Below are 22991 nucleotides of genomic sequence, written 5' to 3' on the forward strand. Positions count from 1 at the left end.
TGAACAACTAAAAAAGACTTTTAACCATTTTTTGGGAGGCTGCGGTTCAGGATGGGGGTTTGTACCAAATTGAAGACTCAGTGTTATCTGATGACTTCCTTTTCCATAACGAGGCTACATTTTATAAATTGGCATTTCATGAATATAGTTGGAATGAATTGGATGGAAGTGGAGTGAATTTAATTGCACTTGTATTGAATTTGCTTTCTCTGTAAAGTTCCCTGAGGTGACTTTTCTTGTGAATTGCAATATATGAATAATTTTAATTGAATTTAAGTTAAAATATGACTTTTTCACCGTAATGAACAAAAGATGCAGAATCTCCTGAAAGGTTAGTCTCTCCAAATATGAAGCATAACGGTGGATCGAATGTGATTTGGGATTGTGTTGCAGCCAGTAATCCAGTCATAATCACTTCAGTATAATTGTATTCCAGTTATTGGAAATTTGCCAAGCGAAGGAAACCAACACTTTGCATTCAATTTTCACTTCAATTGAAACCCCCGAAATTTGTATCCATGCTCTTACTTCACATATTAAAGAAATTTGTTGTCATGTGCATTTTGGAGAAGAGGTCATCTTACTTGATTGGCTTTCAGTAATAACAGAACTTTTCATGGCAACCAGTTGACGCTTTGTTTGCTTAAATAAAAAGATCAATCGCAAGTTTTATTCACTTTATTAAGAATGGAATACAACAGCAGGACAAAAAGTCATAAGAACACCAAAAAAGTGGATGACAGATCAAATATCAAATGGACCAAAGACAAAAAATGGTGACATTCTACCCATCGTGTAAATATAGCCGTGCAAGGACCAAAGGTGATTAGCAAACTGGATACAATCAAATGTTTACCTCAGTAGAGTATTTTAGAATCCCATCCACACAACCTATGTCAATGAGACATACGTGTTGGTGGGTTCTTAGGGCGTTGTGGGGAATCTATTTGATTGGACAAGGTCCAGCTATTGATCAGGAATCAGCCAATAAAACACAACACAATATATACAATACAGAGATTAGAGGCAATCAGATGATTCATTTTGTGACTTATTGACTGTTGGACTTACATACCGGCATAGAAAAATGATGTTACACTGGCTCTCTGGTGTATAAGTAAAAAAGACAGCATATTCACTAGCAAATGATTCATAATAAATAGAAACATTACACAAACAGCAAATATTAGAAAAAAGCATGTCAGTAGAATAAAACAGACCAGCTACTCAGGTGCTCTATGGAAAAAGTAACAGCTACAGTACACATACAAACAGCTCAGGGTTACCACGGATTAAACGCTATCTTGCATCACTGCCGTCTGTGTAAACAGAACACTAGAATAAGTTATGTTTCATGTAGATCAAGCAAACTATTACAAAAAGTGACTCTTCTCTAAGCTAGGATAGGCTCCAGCTCCCCCCCTTACAACCCTAAATTGGATTAAGTGGGTATAGAAAATGGATGGATGGATGGAAGGATGGACTCTTCTCTAAGTTTCTGTCTTACATGCACACAATCGCACAAGCTCACACACTGCTGTCAGTCTGACAGGCCAAGAGAGGATTATAGTTTGTTAGACAGGTGGAGAAATGACTACTGAGACGTACGGGACAGAGGCTGTTAAGAGTAAGTCTTATAGTAGGTGTTCGCATGGACCTCAGTTAAAAGAACCAAACTCCGAAATAGGACCATGGAGATCAGCTGTATGTTAGAAGTGAAATGATACTATATATCAGTAGGAATAAAGTTAAGCAGAGAGAGAGAGAGAGAGAGAGAGAGAGAGAGAGAGAGAGAGAGAGAGAGAGAGAGAGAGAGAGAGAGAGAGAGAGAGAGAGAGAGAGAGAGAGAGAGAGAGAGAGAGAGAGAGAGAGAGAGAGAGAGAGAGGAGAGAGAGAGAGAGAGAGAGAGAGAGAGAGAGAGAGAGAGAGAGAGAGAGAGAGAGAGAGAGAGAGAGAGAGAGAGAGAGAGAGATGAGAAGCAGGAAAGGAGATAGATACTGTCTTTATTGGCCATAGTTAGCACCTAGGCAATGCAGATGTTGTATCATTTGGTTCAGTAGTAGCTGTGCACGTCCTCTCTGGCTTTGTGCCCCTCTCCTCCATGTCTCCTATTCCTGCGGCGTTCATGGTGCTGGTTGTGGTGATGGCGTCGGTACCCGGTGCGAACGCCGAGCTGCAGGAGGAGGGAAACGTGTTTTTCTGGGTTAATGTTGCGTGAGCACAACACAACTCAGATAAATGAAGGTGGCAGGTGTAAGAGTCCTGAACCCCAGTGAATTAAATCCCCTCCGTCGTGTTTAAAAATCAGTTAAATGTCAATATCTCACTCTAGTTTTTACTATGCACTTGTTTTTCACATATCAATTCCCTCATATTTGTTTGGTATATTTCATATATATAGTTTGTATTTCAGCTCACAAGAAATAGGATGTTGGTCCTGGCAGAAAGACATGAAATTTATGACTTTAAAATAGCTTTTTTCCTTTTTTCTGTTTTTCCTTCTATGTAAAGACTAGAAACAAACATCAACTTTATCATGATGAGACAATGAAGAATAATACAAATTTGAAATAATAATAATATGGAAAAGTCAAAAGTTTTTTTGTTTTTTTTTACAATGAATAACTTTGGATATCTCAAACAATAAATTGGAAAACACTGTAAACACCCAGAGGAAAAAGGGGGGGGATTAAAATCATCTTTACGTCAGGCTCTGGGGAACTTCTGCAGAAACCTTCAGAATATCAATTGAAGCAAAACTGATAAGTTTTGCTGCTTAAATAGAAATTTGTAGCACAGAGAATAAAAAAGGAATGATTTCGAGAAGATGGCTTTTAAAAGTGGCATAAAGGACTTTTACATTAAAGTGAATTTCTTGCAGAACAAGTTCACTCAGTTTTCTTACATAACCACTAGTAGTGATGAATTTTAAATCAGCAGGTCCTGGTGAAGATCAACTTTAAAGATATGGCACAGGCTATACCACTGAAGAGTAGGGAAGCCATGTGGTGAACTTCATCAAAATGTTTTGATGCTCTAGATGATAAATAGACACAGCATTCAGAGGAGGAAAGGGGTCAAAAACTGAGACTGCGCAGAAAAAATGTGGAACACCACTGCTTTGGATTTTTCTTGTGGATCGCTGGAAAAAGACAATTTTGTAATTGAGCTCAGAGCCAGAAGGGTTCCACAAAATAATATGCATTGTAAATCCATCATTTCTTTTCGCCTTTTTAAATCACGGTGGGGATCAAAGTCAGGGCTACAATTAGTAAGGAGGCCTGAGACAGCAGTCCTTCTGGGAGTAGAATTTCTTTCTCTCCATGAACTAAGTAGTTGTTTTGACATTGAAACTTAATCTACACAAAGAAAGAACATGCTCATCAAGATCTCTGATGCAGAGCCCTTTTTCAATGGCAAGGCATTGTGTTGACATTTGGTACAAATTACCTAAAGGATCGTTTTCATGATCGTTTGATGACTTCTCAGGTTCTTTTGACTTGACCTGGTCTCACAAATTTCCAGCAACCAAATTAAAGTTGGTTGGGTCAACTTAAAGTTCTGTGAAAGAAAACCTTTTTTGGACTAAAAGTAGCCCAAACTGGCAGTGCCAGAAGTGCACGAAAGAATTTTTTAACCTCTAGTGTCTTGAATTACACCGGCACCAACGATCATGTAATGGTAAAACAATTTTTGTAGAAACCTTATATATAGTATATGTTCTGGGGTATTTTAGCTATTTCCATATCAATTCCTACCGCTAATTAGCAGACATATATGATCAAAATTAATGAGCTCATTTGTGCTGATGTATTGGCGTGGAGAATTATGGAGTTTGCTCATCTTCTTTTGAGCTTTTCAGCAATAAAAAGCTTTGAGCAAAGTAGAAGAGAAAAAAAGATGAAATGATTGTTCATTTATTAAAACTCTGCAGCTGGTTGCGGTTCATTGTAAGTGTCCAGACCCCAAAGCCACACTCCACACTTTGATTAAATTGGAATTTCAGTGATTAAAATAAGTCAATCCCATTTCACCGCTGCGATAGCTGTATTGTCCAACTCCAAGGGACCCCAAGACCAGAATTAGATCACATTAAATCCAAAATAGGCGACTGAAAACAAATAATTATATACATACAATGAAAATTCTGTAGAACATTTGGAATTATGGTGACTGGGGAACAAGGCTTAAAAACACATCGTAACAAGATACATGATAATATTCACGAGGCCCCAAAGTCAATTATGTCTGACATAAAGCAGATTTAAACTGCACACTCACACTTTGTGCAGATGATCCTGGGTCGCTCCCAGCTTCCGTCGGCCCGGCAGCGTGCAGTGGGAATGTGACGCTGGTAAAATCCCTCAGAGCACTGGTAGCGCACCACTGAATGGATGTCATAATGTGATCTCCGCCGACCTATCAAATGGGCATTCTCCACTGCCGGTGGGGTCCCACATAAAACTGCCAAAAACAGTTCAATTAAACCATACAACTCATACAGAGAAAGCTTCAAAAATGGGCTTCTTATCAAATAGAAGATGCTGAAATAACCATAATGACCGTGTCTGGTGTCACAAATGAAACAGTTGCTAAACGTAAGTGATGACATCAAGTAAAGTGTGGAAAATCAATTATTCAGGAACATTGTTTCAGGTGCACGCTGCCTCTAGATGGCAGCCTTGTTGCTGTATCCGACCACTGAGGGAATGTAATGAAGCCAGAGGGAGGTGATGTGTCTCTTCGGATGACATGGTTTTTACAGCCAGACAAACACACACTCTCAAACTGCTTAATCCCTCTCTGTCCCTCCTTCATCCTTCTCTTTCTTCCTCTAACATTCCCCGGCTCATGTCTTCCATGTGTTTTCCTCGACTCCTACAAGCTCTCATGGCATGCACATGAGGTTGGCTGAATCCAAGAGGGAAGGAGTGGGGGCGGCCATCAAGACAACATGGCAAAATTGCTAAGAGGAATTTTAGATGTTATTTTTGAACCTGGCAATAACTGGCAATAACTGGCAATAACTGCAAGTTCAGAGCCTGGAAGAGAGTAAGTGGGGCCAGAGACACCTATAAGAGGAAGATTGAGACTGATATTGCTATGAAAAAAATCAATACAGGATTTTAACTGAATCATAGTCTTCACTTAAATTTGTGTTTGTCATATATTTTTTGGAGCGTGTGACCTTTTGTGAAAGGCAAAACAGTAAATGATGTGAAACACCTGCTCAAGTTTGGCCAACCACTGATACTTTGTGAAAAAGAAGTGTTGTCTGTGTATAGAGAACGAGCGGTGATGATGAGCACTGATGACTAACAGGGGGCCAGCTGGTCACACACAAGCAACCAGACTGTCTCTGTACATGAACTGATTATCAACCTTTTATGTGGTGGGAAAATATAATTTGTCAAACAGAGAATGACGACAAGAAAATTCTGTTATTAAGTGCTGTCAGCTGCAGGGCATTAGCAGTATCACAGTACCTGTGCCTTTCTTGCAGATGTAGGGCAGGTTGTAGTTGCAGGGCACGTCGTTCCACTTGCCATCCTCATGGGCAATGGTCACCACACAGTCCTCACCGCCTGCAAAGAAGTTGTCCGGCTGGCTCTCCCTCCAATTCTCGTATACCTGCACATCAGCAAAGACTAGAATTCAGCCGCAATTTCTTTCATGTCAGGACAGCAAGACTGGAAATTTTCAGTCTGCTCATTTCCCTTTTATTTAAACTAGAGATTAAAAATGGGTATTTTCACATTAATGCCATTTGGAGGATTACAGGGTGAGACTTTGCATATAAAAACAGAATGAGATTTTACTTCAAAATAAATCGCTCCTTATTTTTATTTTTTTACATGTAACACATGAGCTCAAAGCCTTCCAAAGTACTTTGTGTGGGATTTCTGTTTTTCTGTTTTTATCTTGCACCAGTCAGAAAGCAGTCGTCAAAATCGGACTGATCAGTTTTCGGTTTGTTTGCTCATCCACACAGTCTTGGTGATGAAAGCTATTTAAAGGCAGAAAAAGCTACTATTTTCAGGAGCTGAATGTGTAAAACAACATTCAAATGTGACCCTTCCTCCCTGCTCAACATGAAAGAGTGTGTTGGAACAATAGCAGTGTTCAAAAGATAATTTGCCATCCAAGAAAAGAACAAGAAAAAAAAAAACATATCTAGCTTCTTTTATTATTTTCTTAAATCTTGGTTATGTTCTAAGGCAAAAATAAAAAGTCCACATTTGCTCACACTTCCACACAATCCTTCAGGAAAATACGGCATCATAAGATTTTACTTGAAAGTGCCTTTTCTACTAAAGGCCCAATCCTAATTCCTCCCCTGGGTAAAGTGCCCCATTTCTTTTAGGATCGAGGAGTTGTGGTTAACCAGCCCTTCGGTCGTGTCTTTGGGGGGGGACACTGGATAGCTATGAGTCTGCTACTCCTCAATTTCTACAAGAGAAGAGAAAGTATCCCTCTGCAAATTTGAGGGAGAAGCCCAAGTAGAGGACTGAGACCGAACCACAGTGTGTGGAGAACAGACGTGCACACAGAGAGCCGAGGGAGGAGACAGTGATTTTAACCGCTCATTGCCTGGTGTCTACTCACCCCCTGCAGCCCTAAAATGTCCCAAACATAACTGAATGATAAGAAATAAGAAAAACACAGGCAGAGGGCTGTCTCTCTGAGGAAAGATATACCACTGCGCACTTCTATTGGGTCACAAGACATGGCTGAATTTCCTGCTTACAGGTATGGCACTCCTTGCACGCATCACTGCAAAGGGGCCAAAGTTGCATACACAGTATAATTTGCCTCTTTATCTGGCATTGCATTCTAATAAATTATGGGATGATTAGTCCATACTTTTTCATATTCTTTTAGCTTGGATTTGTTTTATTTTAGCCCTGAATCTTCTTAATAACAACTTTTTCATGGATTGGTGGCTTCAAGCACCATTAAAGACTGAGTTGGAGATTCTGATAAACTAAAAACTGATCACAGACCATATCATTGGCATCAGTCCACTGGAAGTCCTCCTCCACTGTGCGATCATTCAGACCAATCCAGGCGTTGTCATGACCGAGACCTGAAACAAACAACAGTATAAGTAACTTACATTTGATATTAACGTACCATCTGACCCCTTTTTCTGTGTATTTGATGCATTTCACAAGTGTCTGTATTTTTAGCCTGCTTTTCTAAATACTGCATTAAGTTTACTTTTTAAAAAAATGTTCTTGCTCTGACTGACCGGGTCAGGTTGTGCTGGACAGTATTTTTCTGTGCCCTGATCTTTTGTCTTTGCTAGAAAAAAGTTCTGTGTTAGATGGGTGGAGGGGATAAAACCAAATCAACAGAAACGAAGTCGGTCACACATACCATTGATAAACTCCTGCTCAGTGCTGGAAAGGACACTACTGAGGTGGGCACTGTGCTCTCTGCAGTCTTTCTCTGCATCTTCCCAGGTGTGTCTGTGGGTGAAATACCTACGGGATGGAACAATGGAAGCTCAGAGGAAAATACCTTCTGCAATCATACAGCCAGACAGATTTAAATGGTTCTGAGCAGTAATGTGAATATGCCATGGTTAACTTAAGGCTATTAAAGAGCATTACAGATGTGAGCGGCCTGTGGTTGCAGGCACATTTATTATAACTCCATTGGTTTTCACACCATTTTTTGATCAATCCTACCTGTAGCAGTGGCCGTGAAACTTCCTCCATCCATGCTCACAACCTTCAATGTCTGTAAAATGGTGGGGAAATGAAGTTAAAACTATTTCTTCCTCAAGATATACTTAAATGCAGAAGGTCAGATAATAATTAGATTAAAAGTCTGTGGAGGATGCAAAGAGGCAGAAATTTTCCATCTCATTTGGCAAATAAAGAGTAAAATAGATGACTGTGTCATCTTGAGCTAAATACATGAACTGCAATTACATGTGTGTATTTTCCACTCACACCACATGTGGCCCTCTCTCTGCCCTATTGGTATTCATTAATAACAGCAAGGCTTGTGCTTTCATTTAACTGTATGTGTTAGATATTCATTAATTCTCATTACTGCGAGCACACGACACACACACACACACACACACACACACACACACACACACTTTTAGGGAGGCGAGATCTGGAGCTGGAAGTGCCTCTAACCTGTGAGGAGGTGAATCAGCATTTGTGTGTGCGCATCTTAACGTGGGCTTAAGTGTGTTATACTGGTTGTAATTTGTGCCATGTACCGCACAAATGCTCATGTTTATCTTGCTTTTGAATCTTGAATCCTGTGTTTATTATTCACACTGAGGAAGCTCAAGAGACCAGATTTTCTTCTTTTTTTTGTTGAATTATGTACCACCAACACAGTATTTGTGGATTCGTTGCTACCACATGCCTCTTTGATCACCAGATTTTCTTTTTTCATGACAGACTTACTGTATCAAAGTATTTCTGGGTTAGTGCAAAGTTAGCTTGGTTTGTAAAGTCTTCCTGCTCTCCCTGGTTTGTTTCTCTGCCACAGAATGTGCCTTTAACTGTTTTTTCAGCCATGTATTTGCATTAAGCTTTTATTTACTTGTTGTCTTTCCACTTACTTCTGCTTGCTTTTAAACCGTATATCTCTTTCTCTTTCATTTCCCTTTTTCTTGTATTTCCTTTGGTCTGTAAAGCAGTTGGAATACATGTTTGTACAGTGTTTTAAAAGGAACACAAAAGCAAATATTTGGGTATTTTAGGTTACTAATAACTCAAAAATCATCAAAAAGCACAACTCTTACACTTTGTTTCTGGATCCCATGTTTGAAAATTTCAATGTCACACTCCTAACCCTGAGTAGAAAAATCCAGCCTAAACCATCTTTATCTCCACCCAGTTTTAAGTTTTCAGGCTGCACATGCTATACCTAAGTGGGTAGTTCAAATTATTTTGCTCTTGCTCAGCTTTTATGACAAATTCTCAAATTTGAATCCACGAATTTGACTTCTAATTGTCCTTTTTCATTTTCTTTCTAAATTGGAAGTTGAAAATTCAGACTTTCGGGCCAGTACGAGACCCCAGCCTTCCTCAGTGTGTGTGCATTACCTCTTATATCCTGCAGGAACATTAGTTCAGAGATTCCCTTTATGAGTTCTATTTAAGGATATGAACAGTCATATGTATGGATATGGATATTTGACGTGAATGAGGGGGCAGTCTTTGCTGAAATATTCACATTATTTTGATTCTGCTTGAAAAACGAAAATCTCACAGTAATATGCAAACTGACCAAGGGAGATCATTAATATCTGTCCTAATGCCTGCTGCAAAGAGTTTTACTTCAAATGTGAAGAAACACCTGCAAGCCAAGCACAGCTTTACAACAGCTGGTGCCAAGGCCCATTTAAGAGGAGAGTGATGCTGGTGCTCCAGCTCCAAATCAGCAATTATCTTGGTGTTGTTTAAGTGGAGACACCAATGCATCACAGGTAGATGTGTAGTCAGCTACATACACTCTGGAAAATATTACCAACTCACTTAAGGAACTTTGAAAAAACTCTGTATCTGTTAAAAACTGTAACATAAGCAGCTCAAATATGAATTCCTGCCACTGCTGTGAAACTAGTGGAAGAATTTTTATTAGTGCATTCTTTTCTGCAAAAACAGTAGCTGATGCTGAGAAAAAATCCTTGGGATTTATTCAGCATTTGTCACCCTGGAGCCCAGTGACGCACAGATACATTGTCCGATAGCTGTGAATAGACGTGGCCTTGTGGGATGTGTTATGACATACAACAGTAACAGACGCTGCACACTGATTAGGACTATGTCCTCCAGCACCGCAAGTAGCAATCCTTTTACACAGTTACATGACTTGGGAATCTTTAAAAATGTATCACTGTGGTTGCACACTCAACAGTGTTCAGAATTAGCTGGTGCCACAGTCCAATGACATTTCTTAAGAACAACCAGTGCATGGTTATTCCTTTCGTACAGTTATCTGATATTTCTCTATGACTGCAGCACTCTTCCTCTCACCTTTCTCACACGTGTCTCCTCCGTAGCTTGGCAGGCAAAGGCAGAGGAATGAATCAATCTTGTCAACGCAAGTCCCTCCATTTTCACAAGGCTCGGACTGGCAGTCATCAACGTCTGCAGGGAAGAAAAGGTAGCAAAAACATACCAGCTGTAGATCTCTTTAGGTTTCAAGATAGATATATGTGCTCTGCTGAAGTGATGTTCAAAAGAAAAAAGAAAAACTTCTGCGATTCAAATTCTGCCACAAAGTGAGTCGGTTATCAGTCCTGCTTTCAATACTGAAGTGTGTCCATGTTGGTGAATAAATTACTATAATTCAAACAGGATCTGAGGAGTGTGCAGAACGCCTCATCGCCCTCACTTTTTTTGTTTGTCCTTATTCTCTTTAAGTGGAATAAACTTTAAAAGCCTTTTAAGTGTTAAAACCTTATTTCTATGTGTTTACAGTCCCTAAAGTTGTCTTCATTCACTGTATGTGTGATCTTCTCTTTCATCTCTGTCCATTGTCTCAATTTACAAAAAAAACTGGTTGAGGACAAAATAGAGGCTTCACGTTCCATTGCTTTTACTTTAATGCAGTTACAGTGCAGACATAAATTTCTTGGATGACTCAGCAGTATTCTGAACCTGGGGTCTGGGTTCAATCTCCTATTTTGGCAGACTTCATCCCTGCCGGGGAGGCTTTCAGCAGCAACAGACACCCAACCAGTTCCAGGGCTGTTGCTCTGCAGCAGTCTATGCACCCTAACTGCTCTGTGAGGGGGAAAAAAAAATCTGGCAAAAGGAACATTCCACTACAGGGATCAATATAGAATCACTTTATCATGGTAAATAGAGGGCGTGTAATCCTCACCACAGTGGATTTTTTGGGACCCAGAATAACAGATGCACCCCAGGACATCAGAAATCTATTACACTCACAGCAAGAGTGAAACAAAAAAGCTACTTACAAGTTCAAACTTACTTCACATTATTTTCTCACTTTTCAACGGTTACTTAGTTCCAAGCAAAAAGCAGAGCAGGGACAAAGGTTGGTGGCTGTGAGGAGCTAAATGTGTCTGACAGATTAAACTAGAATGACCTTTAGCCATAACCAGGACTTTCACACTGCTGGTTGCAAAATAATTCGATATTAATCTGGGCTAATCCATGGTTGGTTAGTAAAATATGTTGCAATGTACCAGCGTGAGACTGTGTAAGATCATACTTGAATACTTTTTAAGTCCATTTTCCAATTTTAGTCTTTGCTGAGGCTTCAACATCTAAAAAGTTTTGTTTGACTTCATTCTGGCAGCAGAGGTTGTTTATCTGTTTATGAAAATGGCAGCTCTTTCTAGATGAATGAAAGAGGGGGAGACTGTTTGTTGCGGACAAATGTAGAGACTGAAACCAGAGATTTAAGCTGATGTATTTTAAGATTTATCGCTCTTCCAACAGACTAAAGTTTGTGATCAATCAGTGTTGTTTGTGTATAACATCAAATACAATTTCAAGAGAACAAGTGTCTGAGGCTTTCAGATTTTACAATTCTCGCTGAAAAATAACCCTCTCCACCATGTGTAGCATTCGACATTTCACTTTAGTTGTTATTTAAAGCTCTTGCACCTAGCTCAGATTGTTTTCGTTTGAAAATTACACAATTGGCAGTTGCATGCATCGTTGAGTCGAGCTACGGTTGGAGTTGGGCTTGGCCATTTAATTGGACTACTCTCCCTATCCCAGCGCACATGTAGCGGAGGGAAATCGATTTGTTGACTTCCTTATGTCCGATGCTGTGGAATGTGTGAGTAAATGTTAAAGACATTCTGCCACTTCTACCTTTCCTTGTGGGAGATCATCGCACCTATAACTTTAAGTTACTTGAATGATGATTTTGTCAGATAACGATGCAGTAATAAAATCCGGATTTTATAAGAGCAGAGTGACACTCTTAAATTGCTTTTAAACGGCTTTAAGTTGACATGCAGTTTTAGTGGGTTGCTGTTTGAATGTGATTTCTGACTTGTTACACTTGTGCTTTACACCTTTTACAGAAAAGATTCAGTTTTTATGTAAGAATGTTTAGTGTATTTAGTCAATTCAAAAAGACTTCAACCCCAATATGTGTTTGTTTGTTTTTTTACTTCTTTATCGAGCAGTAGACAACAGAGCTCCCCAGGGTCATGTGCTCACTCCTATCGCAGACTTTTAATGAATCACAGTTACAGTAACACAAAAGTCCAACACATTTAGTCAGAGAAACATTCCTGGCCTAATTATGAGTGTTGTGATCTTGAATGGCCGCGAGATTTGCGAGTTCACCGATTAACGCACACCACCAACTGTCTTTTCTTGTTAAATCAGCACAGCTCTTTGTTGTTCACTATGAGAACTCTGATCCCATTGTCCCTCTCATCCATTATGCAGAATGGAAACTGCTCCTCTGAGAGATAATACTGCAAATTCTGTAAATCCACTGCAAAGCCTCCCAGCATACCCGCACATGTGCTGCGAGCTGTCAGTTTGATTGTTTTTCTGTCCTCCTCACTGAGGCTGTGAAGTAAATATGCTACTGGATGTGGTTAATTTATTCATAAGTTGTTCACTAAGGAATGACTGCTTAATGAGCTGAGCATGTATTACCATAGGGAAAAAGTGAAGTATGCTTTACACCTCAGGGTTGGAGTGTCCCACAACCTGCGCAAAGGGGTGTCCTGCGTCATCTTTTGGATGTTTCCTGTTTTTCAAACTGCTGAATATTCAACCATGATATCTTAATACAGAACAATTTTCCCAAACTTCATATCTTTTTTTGGTTGATTCAGCTAAATGAATTAACAGATAAAACAATTTATTGATGCACAAGTGCAACTAATCCCATTAATAGTGGCTACATTCCATTTAGATCATCCTTTTCTGACATTTTCAAGCCATTAGCCATGAGCTATCTGCAAAAATGCAGGTGTTTTGTATTAGTTTTGTTAGTTTGTGGAGTCCTGACTTAACTAAAGCTTGACATATTTATAACTGAAGTACAAATATCTTCAACCATCAACTTTTTAACTGTATTTATACTGTCTTTTTGCAACAAATTTTTATATCCCCATAACAGATTTATCCCCATAAAAAAAATTAAGTTCAGGGCACAGGATGACATGTAGATGTTGAAGGATTTATTAGTACAGGATTTGTTGCCAATTAAAATGTTGTCATTTTGCTATTAAAAGATTTTGTTTACATTTTTAGTTTGTATAAAACCAAGTAAGGTATTGAGTAACACTAACTCTAGAGTCTCCCATACTGGGCTTATTAGTACAGGATTTGTTGCCAATTAAAATGTTGTCATTTTGCTATTAAAAGATTTTGTTTACATTTTTAGTTTGTATAAAACCAAGTAAGGTATTGAGTAACACTAACTCTAGAGTCTCCCATACTGGGCTCATTAAGTAAAAAAAAAAGAAAAGAAAAGAAGTCGTCAGGCTTAGAAAAGAGATGAGCAGGATTTTATTTTCACTGTTTGCCTTTCAGGGTTCTTGTAGTAAGAAGAAAACGTTCATTGAGTCAGACTTAGAAAATGGATTACTCGATTTTTTTGCTTGCCTCTCAGGGCTTCTGGAAAAAAAGAGATCAATTCACCTTCATATTTCAAGAGCCAGCACTGACTTATGTAAGTATCACAGTAAGTTAGAGAGCCAGAGATTTGTGCTGGACAGCCATTTATGTCTGCAGCACAATTTCTTTTTCTTCTCAACCTGTCTTTTTTACTTGTTTTTTTTCCAAATAAAAACCCTGTAAGTGAAAGCTAGTGTACTTTGACCATAAGGGATCATAACGTTCTCTTCTGCCAGTCTGAATATAACCTTTGACCCCATCTACCATTCAACCTCCTCTCACGCTATGAGGGGCCACTTGGCCTTTGACCTGCTGGTCGACCGTTAGAGAGCTTTGCTTCATTATGTCTGTTTGCCATGTCAGTGTGTACGTGTGGGCATCACCCACCAATCTCACAGTTCTCTCCAGCGTATCCTTGTGGGCAGTAGCAGCTGTATCCCGTTCCCTGAGGAAGGCACTTTCCTCCGTGCAGACACGGGTTTGTCACGCAGGGCTCCACCCCAACTAATAGAGACAGACGGGCACAGGGGTGTTGGTGGAGGTGGGGGAGGTAAGCGTGTGTGTGTGTGTGTGTGTATATATATATATATATATATGTATATGTGTATGTGTGTGTGGGTGGATGGGGGAAAGGGAAGGGGGGGTATTTGGAAAAATATTGGAGTTAATTAGCGACACTGTGAATGAATCTTTTTTTCTGGATTAGATGCATCCAAGCTTGACAAGTTTATATCCATGGCAATCATGTAAACTTGGGACAGCCCAGATTCTGGTTAAAAATAAAATCATTGAATGTGATGACTTAGTAAACAAATAAAATTGCCTTCCTAATTTTCTATCCATGCAGCTCAGCCAAAACCAGCAGTTACAACACATGCATATCCATTTCACCTTTGTCTCATTTCAAAAGGATTCAAAGCCAAAGAGCTTCAACCCCACCATCCACTCACAGCCGCAGTTGTCATGGTTACCATATGGAAAGCAAGCCACGACTCACTCCACTGGGCGTAGTGGGCAGCGTGAGAACTTCAGACATTAGCCATCCTCAACAGAAATGAGCAGACCTCCCGCTGAGTGCTTCATCCCTGCTATTCAGTGCCTAAATGTTTGCGTGTGTGTGGTCTACTTCCACCAACAGACATTTCCATATCAATTAATACACTACCACGTGCCCCCTCCCCCACCCCCGCCACCACCAAGCCGCTCATTATAACAACTTAAGGTCTTTCAAAACCACCACTCATTCAGTCTGGCCGCAAAAGCTCAGCTGTTTGAGTCTTTGTTCTACCAGCTCTGGCTCTAACACTGACGGCTGCTTAGGAGGGGGTGCTGTGTGCGCAGGTTTGTGTGTTTGTGTTTACATGGCATGATGACCGAAAATCAATATCTTGGCCATGATTAGCCCTGAGGCTTAGCCTTTTCAATAACTTCTCAGGAGCAGACATCTCAAGCTCACATCTTCTGATTTATCGTCACGCTTCGTGGCTCAAAATAAAGGTTCAGGAACAAAAAAAAAAAAAAAGAAGACTGAGGGTTTTCCATCACAACCTAGCACAGGGAAAGATTTCTCTGCAGCTTCAGCGATATGATAAATGTTGCATGTGACGCTTCTCTGCTTAGGCTTTGAATTCTGCTGAAGTCAGGTGCTAAAACCAGCCATGCATTTCATTTAATGTACGTGAACCCGGGCCAACGTGCATTTGTACTTTCGGCATCAGTCAAGGTCATGGCACGTCTTGACAAATATGACAAGAAGATTTACCAACGTATGTGTGCCTGTGTGTTAGATAAACCTTTGCGCAATTGGTTGTTCATTAAAACGAGTGGTGCATAAAAATCAATACTCTCTGGAAGGAGCTGACAGAGTGGACTGTCCCTTGGTCTGCACACCACCAGCGCAAACAACAACAATAAGCTGGAAACAGAAAAATCCAACAAATAACAGGCGACAGTTAGGGGACAACATGTTGCCACGGCAATGCTTTGATCCATTTAAGCATTTATATACACATTACTGTTGTTTTGTGTAATTACAGCCAGAGTGAAAATATTGGCTATCTTGGAAATAGAATTTATAGACATAAATCTAAACATCACAAGTCGGATTGGTGAAGGCAGGAAAGCATGAATTGAAGGAGTGAAAACAAAGAAGAACTCAAAGCAATTTAAAGAAAGAAAGAAACACTGACTAAGAAAAAGATAGTGGAAAGAAATATGCAAATCCACAAGTGAGAACACTGTGTTTCGCTACTGAAGGTCCTTGAATCCAACCGCAGGCTTCTATTCGTTCTTCAGTCTCATTGTGACTGAACTGACTGATAAAGTGCTTTGTGATCCAGTCAGGAGAGCAAATACTGACCACCACCACCATGAAACTCCAACCACAAGGGACTGAACAAGAGCTGGAGTGTGTACATGAAAGAGAGATGGAAGCTGAAAGCCATTATTCAAGTCCAATCTCCTGCGACTGCATCTATCCACCTCTGCTGTTTGTCTAGCAAAGATATCAGTGTGTGTTTGTGTGTTTATGGTCCTCTGCCCGCATGACTCCAGGGTCTCTCAGTCAATCAATCAACCCTCATACCGAGCACCAGCAGCCCAGATGGTTGCCCTCGGCTTCTTGTCGATACAGTTTACAGCTGTTTTCCATCCATAGACTCCTCATTCTCTGGCAGGCGGTTCAGCAGGCCTGCCGCAGACACGAGCTGCTTTCAGAGGCAGTAAAAATAAATCAGCATAGAAATGTGTGATAGCACGATGCCCGTGGGGCTTTTAAACGCTCAGCGATAGGATGCTTCCTGTATGTGCTCTCATTATCAAGCAAGAAATAAGTAGTAAGCCAGGTGGCCAGCCAGCAGCCTCATGGAGATGTGCTGTGCTGCAGACTTAATCATCAGATTGTGGCTGGGATGTGGTCTCTGCTTGTGGTGGGAACAAAAGATATGTACCTGGGGGAAAAACACCGAGTTCTTTGAATAATTCTGCCAGTGGCAAGGTCAGAGAAAATTAAAAGGCAGACTTAAAGGATACTTCCCCTTTTTTCTTGACGTTTCAGAGCAGTCTCCCGGTGTATCGTAATTAGGCATGAAAGAGAATTCTTTTTTTTTCATGCAGATACTCGCAAATTCTTCATCTTTTTCTTTGCACACAGCATGGCTTTACGTGAAATGGATGTCAGTGGGAGGTTTCTTTCATACCTTCACCGCTTTTTGTGTCATTTGGCGATGGGGAGGCAGACTTCACTACCACAAGATATAACACTAAAGTAAAGTATTTTGGCATACCAAACCAAGTATTTAGTAAAGCCTAATTTGGAAAGTGTGTAAATTTGAATTAATTAGTATTAAAAGTGCTGCTTGTGACTGAAAATTTGAGCCTCACTGACCTGCCTCCAACTGGTGACTTTTTTTCCCACTTAAATAAGTCCTGAATGTTACTTTTTAATTTCCATGTACATTAAAATGTGGAAAAGTCATGAGCTAAAAATAAATGCTTTATAAATTAGCTGTGACAGTGAGACTTTGCTAAAACTAATCCAATAAGAAACACAAGTTTTAGATAATCTACTAACTTATAGTGGGTTTAGAGGGTGATCAGTTACATTATGCTGGGTTGTAATTATGTAACATTCTAGTTACCTTTATAGCTGCTACAATCTCTTTTGATAGATTAATTTTGTCATAACACTGCTAATAGGGAGAAGCACTCAGAGAACAATCCCCCATGTAAATGTACCATGTTTAAGATGTTGTGGCTTTTAAGACCTTCTAAGTCTAGTAGTTTTGAGATTACTGAATGAGAGATCTTGAGACAGCAAATATGAGACCCCCACAAAGTATTAAGTAGCCGACAGGACAATACTTTATCAAGAAGATCTGACCCACTTCATTTGAATGAAAAATTAAAGTTAAAAAAACCCAAAGACATCCATGGTAATCACTTTAAGAAAAACTAAAGAACTTTAAATGATGAGAGCAGGCTTCTCCTCCTTCATGTCTGTTGCTTGAATGACAATCACGTGTACGCAGGTGACAACATGAACACTTTATGCACATAATCAGACAGGTGGATTTTTTTTCAGGCCACCCAATTCATATTTTTTTCCTAAACCAAAGCAGCTCTTGCCTAAAAAAAAGGTCCCACACAGGGATCAAATCCCAGGCTCCTGACTGAATGTGTTGCAATTCCATTACTGCCCCAGTAATAGAGACAGAACTGCCCCAGTTCTGTCTCTGAATGTAGACTTTTCTCTCAGCCTATATGGTGCCACAGCTGAACAAGATAATTTGCATGACCACTACAACGAAGCTGCTAATAGACTTTCCATCAGCCCTGTTTTCATGGAGCTGGCACGCTATATCAATAAATTAAACACCACTGTTGTTGGAAACTAAAACATATTAGTGTGGATGTGACCTGAAACAGACTACTCTGACTGCTGTTTTTGCAATCTAATCTAATTATAGGCAATCATGACAGCATTAACAAACTGAATTACTGACACTTTTTACCTAACAGATATATGGGCAAACAAAAAGGATGCAATAAAATGTTCAAACAGACTTGTGATGCCTACCTGTTGAACTGAGAGTTGTGGTACTGGTGTTGACTCCTCCTCTGTTGCTCTCCTCATCCATATTACCTGGTAAAAGGGCCCCAGAGCCCACAGCATGCAACCAGGCGGGCTCTTCATCATCTGGCCGCCCTGGTTGGGACAGAGCATAATCCAGAGAGCTGTTGATGGTGGCCTCCTCCGCTGGGACCCAGTGAAGAGATGTCAGGGAGTCGGTGGAGCTGTCCTGGATGCCTGCCTGAAGAGATGGAGCTAATCCAACAGTTTCGGTCTGTGATGGGAGATGGGAAGGGGATGGTGATGGTGTGGGAGAGTGGAATGAGGTTGATGGGGGTAAGAGAGTGTTTGGAGATGAGGAGGAGGAAGAGGTAATGGATGGGGATGGTTGGAAAGACTGAGACTCTAAAAGTAATTCTGTTTGGGATGATTGAGAAGAAGACCTGGACAGTGAGTTTGACGGAGATGGGGATGTAGAGGATGACATAGTTTGATATGGTTCCTGTGAGATTGACAGGGATGAGTTTTCTGCTGCTGGTAAAGTGGACTGGTATTTGGATGCAGCAAAGTCACTTTCTGTTCCAGTTGTGGTAAACCCTGTGGTGTCCAAAGGACTGGTGGTGGGGGGGGTGGTGGTAGTGGTAGTAGTGGTGGTCTGTCCTTTCCTTCCTTTCCTTTCTCTGGATCTTTCTCTTGGTTTACTTGTTCCAACTGGTCGGCGTGAGACTTGAATCTCCCCTTTTGCTTCAGCACCTGTGATCTCTCCACTCCCCTCTTCCTCTGCTTTCCCCTTCTCCTCTCCTCTCCCCTTGACTTCCCCTCTGCCCCTCTCCTCCCCTCTGTTCTTCTTTCCCCTTCCTCGTCCTCCTCTTCCACTGGCTCTAGAAGTCACTGTTTCTTCTCTCTTGTGAGCCAGCTGGGTTGTGGTCTCTGCTTCAACACGGATCCAGGTTTCTCTCCTGGAAAAGGTGATTTCATGTGCAGGGCTGGAGGCGGTGAATGTGTGTGCTTCTTCTGAGTTCTCCAAGCTCTTGGTGCTCTCTGTAGTCATAGAGTTACTGGAGGAGGACGGAGTAGATGCCAGATGAGTGGTTGAATCTTCACTGGCTGGTGTGGTGTTCTGCCTTGAGGGGCTGCTGAACCATGAGCTTCCCCAAGAAAACAGACCTTTGAAGGGCACAAAGCAATCAATTACTGCCAACAGGAAGATGAGTACAAAAGACAAAGCCGAGAATTACAAAGTGAAAATCCAATGGATTTTTACCACTTTGCCATGAGCAATTAGACAGTTGAGATTCATCCGGCTGAATGTGAATGTTTAAAATATTACACAATGAATTATGAAAATATAACAAATATCATTATAATATCAACTAATATCAAATGATATTACAAATCAAGCCACTTCATCTGATCCTTAATTGTTATTGTACTGTATTTCTAAAGTCATAAATACCAACTCTGCAACTATGCAGCCTTCCTTAGTAATCTGAATGTTTCCCATTTGTAAACTTTTCCAAAATCCATTTCATGTGACCCTTTTTGCTGCTTTAGGCTACCGACAATATCGGCAAGAGCAAAAAGTTTGAAAGCCACAACTCTACTATGGTGGAAATTAATTTTCAAATTCCATGACAAAATAAAGTAAAAGCAGACGACCATTTAGTGATAAACTTTAGAAACAAAGTTCAATAAAAAGCTCACACAGATACAAACGTTTGCACATACACGGTCAGACTCAGAGACTAAAATGCACCGCAGTCTCGCAAATTGCCTCAGAATTAAATCAGCAGCTCTGTAATACAGTTCCAACAAACATTCAACCTTCTTTTTGCAAACCACTTCCATCCACTGCCAACACGGGAAAACCCTGTGATCCCGCTGGACCCCTGAAACATGGGAAATATGGAGAGGAGCTGATGAGACGTATTTCACTCATATTTACGTTTGAAGAAAACCTTGATTTCTTTTGTTAATGCAAATTCCCAAGCCTGTTGGGTAGCCCCACCAGAAACACAGGCAGTAGTTTAGGGCATAGTACTATAGCAGAACAGTCACAACCCACCAAGATATGAAGAAAGATTCACTCAAAATGTGTATTTGAAAAAAGGGTATTACTTTAAGAAAAATGGCTTCAGCTCCAGTCTGAAGGACATACTTACACTAAACTGAGGGAGGAAAAACTTTATGATGGGAAAATTTCCTGTAGAAGGCAATTATCTAACTCTTCAGTACCTTCTTCTCTATCTCTATCTGTATCTGAATTCTAAGGTTTTCTTAATCTATATCTATATGCTTCGAGGAGTATTCGTATTTTTTTAGAGACATTTATTTAGAATTTTCATTAATAGAGATTAATAATTGACACTCTTAACATTTTCTCTAAATGTCAAGCGCAGGTAGCTGTTAAAAGACTCCACTGTACATTTCTAACCGTGTTAATTGTATATCACTGTGAGGAGTGCAGATGCCTACGGCTAGGATTTGTCAGCTGTCATGCCTGCTATCAATCACAGCTCGTTAGCGTCCCTATGAGAGCGGCAGCAGAGAAAGGTCACTGTGATTCCAGTTTGTCTCCAGACATCAAGCTTACAGCAGTTTTTACTGGTTTTAGAAAAGAACCCACCTCCTCTGCTCTCCTCACTCAAAACCTAATCCTCCCTTAATGTGGTGGTTTTCTAAAAACTTATAAATACAGTAAAAATACAGTAAATAATAATCACCATCGTGTTAAGATGACCTTTTTTTTTTTTTACTCAAAGTCTACTGTTTTAAACATACGCTGTCACTGAGTTGTTCCTTTAGCCCGCTTCTCAATCTCTACCTCCTTAATTTCTCTTCTCATGTCTTTTTTCCACCCACCATGAATGCCTGAGGAGGAGATGAGTTAAGAGGGCTCTAACACAAGGAGACATACTTGCTTCAGAGCCATCATCTTGAGCCAACATCAATTCAATACAGCATGTGACACAACCACATCATGTAACCACGGATTTTTCGCAGGCTTTTAAATGTGTTTTATTATTTCTGTCATATGAACATTATAAGAGGCTCCCAGTTTGAATCTTGGCTGGGATCTTTCTGAGTCGAGTTTGCATGTTTTCCCATGTATGCTTGAGTCTTCTCCAGGTTCCCCCGACCTCCTCCACAGTCCAGAAAATATGCCTGTTAGGTAATTTGTAATTTTAAGCTGACCTTGGGAGTGAGCATGGTTGTTTGTCTTGTTTATCTCTCTACTAGCCCTGTGATAGACTGATGACCCGTCCAGAGAGTACCCAGCCTCTAACCACATGACACCTGGGAGGCGTCTAGAATAATGGATGAAAGGATGGACATTAAAGGCGTTCATGCCAGTGTTTATATTGACTTCATTAATTTGACAATGTCCTCCCTCATTGTTCCTTAGGTGGCCTTGTCCCTTCTTCAGGTGCATTTTAGGAACTAAGATGTCTGTCAAAATGTATTGATGAGATCAACTTTCAGATCACAGGCAGTAAGAGGGTGTTGTGAAGAGACAAGGAGCCATAAATTAGACAAATGAGAAGACCCTCATTTCCCCCGTTTCCCCAGTCTATGGACTGTAGCATGTGCTATATTACATACACGCTGATACTTACAGTGCAACGTGAAAAAGAACCCAGCTATTCTACTGTGTATATACATCAATCCATCTATCCATCCATCCATCCATCCATCCATCCATCCATTTTCTTATGCTTATCTGAAGTCAGAGGCATGTCCAGGAGGGAAACTCAGACATCCATCACCCCAGCTCCATCACACTCTCCTGCTCCTGATGGGGGATCCTGAGCAATTCTCAGGCCAGAAGAGACATATATAATCCCTCCAGCAAGTTCAGGGTTTGCTCTGGGGTCTCCTTCCAGTTAGACGTACCCGATAACCTTCATAAAGGAGGCGACCAGCAGGGATCCTAATCAAATGCCAGAACCACCTCAGCTGACTCCTTTCAATGGAGAGGAGCAGCAGCTCCACTCCAAGCTACGCCCAGCATATGAGCTCCTGACCTTATCTCTGAGGCCCAGCCACTCTCCGAAGGAAACTTATTTCAGCTGTCATTTGTATTTGCAGTCTCATTCCCTCGGTCCCTACCAAAATAATGAGAAGGGAGCATCCTTTTCAAGAAGCGAACCATGGCCTTAGATTTGGAAAGCTCTGATTTTCAATCAAAGAGCTGAAATGCTGAAATGAAATGTTCCCAAACCAACACGTACAGGTTCAACTTTGTGCCAAGAATGTGGACACTTTGATCATACAGGACCATCACATATCAAACAGATCACAACAATGACTCCAGTAGCTTGTATTCTGGCAGCAGCCCCCACAGAATCCTCAGAGTGACATGGTTGTACGTCGTCTCTTTAACATCAGAAACACACGGAAACTGAATGGTCTAACTTCAAAGACCCCCTGAGCCGCTCTGCGAGTAAAGAGTAAAGATCTGGTCCACTGTTCCACAGCCTGGACAAAAAGCACACTGCTCATCCGGAATTCGAGGCTACTGTGTTAAACTGTTAAACTGATTTAATTCTGTAACAAAAGCAATTCTAGGTAGTAAATTTCACTATCAGTTCACATGTCACCATTTACCTGGTGATGCTGCACTGGAGGAATCTGACCCCTCATCAGTCTCTTTCGTTGCTGTCTCTTCCCCTGCATGATTTGGTGCCTTGGTTCCCTCCTCATCTCCAGTCCCCACCAGGTAGTTCCAAGGCTTCCAAATAGACTTCACTATCTTTGAAATCACCTAAAGTAACATGGGAATAGACTAGTTTTAAGCAATGCAGATCCAGTTTTTA

General features: G+C 40.6%; 1 pseudogene; it reads right to left on the reverse strand.

The window, feature by feature from the left end:
* Positions 1-2001: 2001 nt before the first annotated feature.
* LOC142399117 (neurocan core protein-like) overlaps positions 2002-22991 on the reverse strand; it is a 49875-nt pseudogene continuing 28885 nt past the window's right edge.

The sequence above is a fragment of the Odontesthes bonariensis genome, chromosome 14 (genome assembly GCF_027942865.1).
Source record: "Odontesthes bonariensis isolate fOdoBon6 chromosome 14, fOdoBon6.hap1, whole genome shotgun sequence".
Classification (NCBI taxonomy): Eukaryota; Metazoa; Chordata; class Actinopteri; order Atheriniformes; family Atherinopsidae; genus Odontesthes; species Odontesthes bonariensis.